This window comes from Drosophila mauritiana, unplaced genomic scaffold, assembly GCF_004382145.1.
Source record: "Drosophila mauritiana strain mau12 unplaced genomic scaffold, ASM438214v1 Y_25, whole genome shotgun sequence".
NCBI lineage: Eukaryota > Metazoa > Arthropoda > Insecta > Diptera > Drosophilidae > Drosophila > Drosophila mauritiana.
In genome coordinates this window covers 42,966-47,001 of record NW_022881571.1, presented here as the reverse complement: position 1 = coordinate 47,001, position 4,036 = coordinate 42,966, and positions in this window count along the sequence as shown.

The following is a 4,036-nucleotide window of genomic DNA, read 5'->3' as shown; positions in this document are numbered from 1 at the left end:
CCTTGGAATGGCCAGCGGTATGTGTTGTTTGTTTGTTGTTTGTATGTATAGCAGAGCAAATTGTATTGAGCGGACTGCGGAGTTAAAGCAAAAAAAAAATGTGTTGAAAAGAATTTGGCTTGCGTTGGACACAGTGAAACGAGAACGGAATGTTTGCCACTTTTGGCAGAGCTTTGGACTTTAGAAATTTTCACTGAACTTGGCACAAATTAATTTCACTTTTCCACATTTGGAATTTTGCACTGTTCGGACTGGATGAATATTTAAATATATTCGGAAAATGGGACTTAGAATTTTAGAACGGTGGGTAATATGGCGGCGCCCGTGAAAATGGATAAGTAATTTCCTTTAATTGCCTTTTGTCGGAGAAATCCGTTAGATCTGACAATAAATCTGACAGCAAATTGAACGAAATTGGATGTTCGAACCTTTGTTGCAGACCGGCAATTAAAAGGTATGGAGATTTCGTACTTATCTTATAAGTTGGTCGCTGAAGGACAAACTTGAAAAATCCAGGATATCCGGCTCGAAGGACCAAAATGTTGGGGTGTTGGGGGGTGCTGGTCCTGGAAAATTCCTAGTTTGCTGGAAAAAAGACCACTCGAAAAAACACTCGAAGACATGTAGAATTAGCGCGGGCGCGACCGGGCGTATGTTTTATTGATCGTGGTTAGTTTTACACTAAAGCTTATTCTAATGCGTTGGGTTCTCCCAAGCGCAGCGGAGACTCCTTGTTACCTTGAGATTTAGTTGACAAAGGCAAATGAGATCCTAACTCGGATTGAGAACATGGCTGGCCACATATGGGGCATTTGTCATGGTTCTGAAGGTAATTGTCAAGGCAATGTTTGTGAAAAAAATGTTTACAACGGGTTTCAACCAAATCCAGATTACGTACTGGCCCGTTGCAGATGGTGCATGTCACCGACGCATCAGTATCTACGTCAACTAAATTTTCATTACTTCTCATCATCATTTTCGAAGCTTCTAGAAGAATATATAAAGTCTAACAATTCCTCTCGTTAGAATAAGAAAAATAAGCGATAAGATCAAACGATCAATAGTAGGCAAAAACGGTAAGATCCAACGATCAAAGATAAGCGAAAAAGGATAATGAGTAAGCGCTAAGATCCAACGATCAACGCTAAGCGACAAAAAGATACAAGTTAAGCGACCAAAAATAATACCTGCGGGTCTTACCCTGAGTAGCAAAGCAGTAGGTTGTATAATTCAATAGGTACGAAAAGCTAACGGAGTGTGCATACAGAGTTGTAAAATAAATGTCAATTATTTATTTATGAACTCCTACCACTTAGAAGAGTAACTAGCCGAATCTATCCAGCTAGAAAAATCTCGATCCTAAATGATAAGAAAGTAATTTTTGAATAGTGAAATCCTGGTATAGAACCGACTTTAAATCAGAACTATAACTCCTAAGAATCAATTACTCAAATTAGAATGTTGTTTTTTAACAATAATGTTCGGTTATTACCGAACTGATAGAAAAAAAAAACATATAAAAGCATAACATTTCCTCCGGTATGGCTCCGGAACTCTCCAGAGACCATAAATTCCAGGACGGAATATGAAATACCTAACAGAAACTAAAAGTGGATGGATTGTTTATTAACGGGAAGCTCGGTTGTCAAACGACAAGTACCTAATCAGGCATCGGGCTGTCCCACGTTTGGGCGCCAATTATAACTGTAACGAACACACTCATAGAGCGGTGTCCACCCCAACACAATCTGTCTACTATTTTGACCGGCATGCTCAGGGAAAATGGGCGTGGGTTTTGTGTTGAGATGAACAAGAGTGTTACAGCTACAATATTGTAGACGATAACCAAACGGTTAAGAAGCGGACAAGAAAGTGTACCTATTGAAGATGAGTCCAGATGTTATTGGCCTTATTCTATACCCACCCTACCTGTGAAATACATTCGGACTCCACCCTAATACAACCACTGCTTTACATACCCTTTGATGCCCAACAAGACGTCAGATTAATTCATTTTGGACCCCATATAATTGTAGATAAAGATATTGTTCCGATACATTTTACTAAACCTAATCCTTAAACTAAAAATTACGTTATTTACGTTAAGGAAATCTCTTATTGAGTAATTTTGCTTATCAACGATAAAATAAAGGAAAAATAATTAAAATAGGAATGCAAATATTGGTATTTAAGTTTACATTCTACTTTTGTTTGTTTGACTTACTTTACGTTAGAATTATGTATAATTAATGAATATTTAAACTTTAAACTTCTTTAAATGAAGAGATCTATATATACTATTAATTAAGGCAAGGTATTTTAAAGCATACTATTTAGGAATATCTGACTTTTTACATATATGCTTGGGTGTTTTTATTATTTTTGTTCCGTACTCACGCACTTTCCATCGATGTCAGCAGGCCTGATGACTGTTGATGATTTACTGTAGGTATTAATATAAATCGGGAAAATCACATATATATACTTGTCAGATCTCCCACAAATTAAGCTAAATTAGAATCGTAGAAATTTATGAGTAATTATTTTTATGTAAAATTAACAGAAATATGAAAAACTATTCTAAAGATACTTAAGACTGGACACGATCATTCGTGTTGCGGCTGCTTCAGGTTCGCAGCATACGCAGCGACAAGGCCAGCAGCCTGGGGCTCGTGTTGTGCGCAAATATTCGGAATGCGCACGGATGAAGAAGACACCAGGCTGACTTGTGCATAAAATGGATGCACGGCTGCTTCCTGCTTGCGGCGATGAAGAGTAGAAAAAGAACGCCAAATCTGGGGGGGTGGGTTGACCTGCGATCTGTCGCAGCAGAAGAGCACAAGCCCAGCTTTGCGCTGCACGCGGTGGGTGCCCCTGATGCAAGCAGTTGTAAATCTTTCTGCGATCGATGAAGCCACAGTAAGTTTCACGCGTGGTCAAAAGTTAAGGGCGAGAAACAATACAAACCGCCTTGGCGACGCAGCCACTAAGTCTTCTGCCTCCAAATGTGGGACCGGCAGCGGCGCAGTTAAAGTAAACTATCTCTTGGCAGTATTTGTAACTCTTATCCAAATCACACGATGCTCGTGGATTTTTAATCATGGATTTTTGCACAAAGTTAAACTTCACTCGATGACGCCTTCACGAAAAGAGAACGGAAGTAAGCAGATCATGTGTGACCGTAGCTTGCTACAATCCTACTTGGGAATTTTGTGGTATTTTTATAGGGCAATATTCAATTTTGCCCGGATTTGAGTTTGGCTAAAATGGTTCGTCACTAAATAAGTGCGGTAGCACATATAAGGTTGCCATTTGGCTCGACTCCCACAGCATTGTCGCGTGTAATTTTTGAATTGTTTTCTGTTTGTTGACTTTTGTAATTTTGAGGGCTAAGTTTTCTTTTTATTGTTATGTAGCGATCCATTCCAGTCTGTATGGTGGACCCGGCGTTCTTGTTTACGTTTTGGCTTGCTGATAGCGCAGCAGAACCGTTAAATTGTGTTTTTGTTTTGATCGCTGGCTCAGTAGGAGCAAATGCTTGCGTCGACGAAATTGAGCGAGCTGACGATACCGTTCCAGTTGTTGTTGTGATTGCAGTTGCAGTGGTTGTTGTTGTCACAGTACTAGTCACCGTAGGTAAGCGTAAAGAAATTTCGCAAGTGTTTGGAGATTGGGGGTTTTGTGACAGTAGTGAGGGAGAGCTAGAACACGCTCTTTCTTGAGTTGTTGGCAATGGTAAACTTGTCGGGTTATGGGTGATTGACCGCTCACTGTCTGCAGGAGTCGCGGAGACATAAGAGAAGTACGCGTTGTTTCGTTGCAATGAGAGCCGGCGATCGTCTTGCTCGCGTTGTCGCTGAACGCGAGTGTCTTTCTGGCTCATAGTGTAAAACTACTTGCTTATACTATTTCAAACACAGAATATGTATTCGAGCGATGGTGCATCGCACAGAGCGTCTCTTTCGCTTTCGATTTATTTGTTTGTATTATATTAATAACCATTCACTTCACTAAAAACAATCGATTTTATACGGAG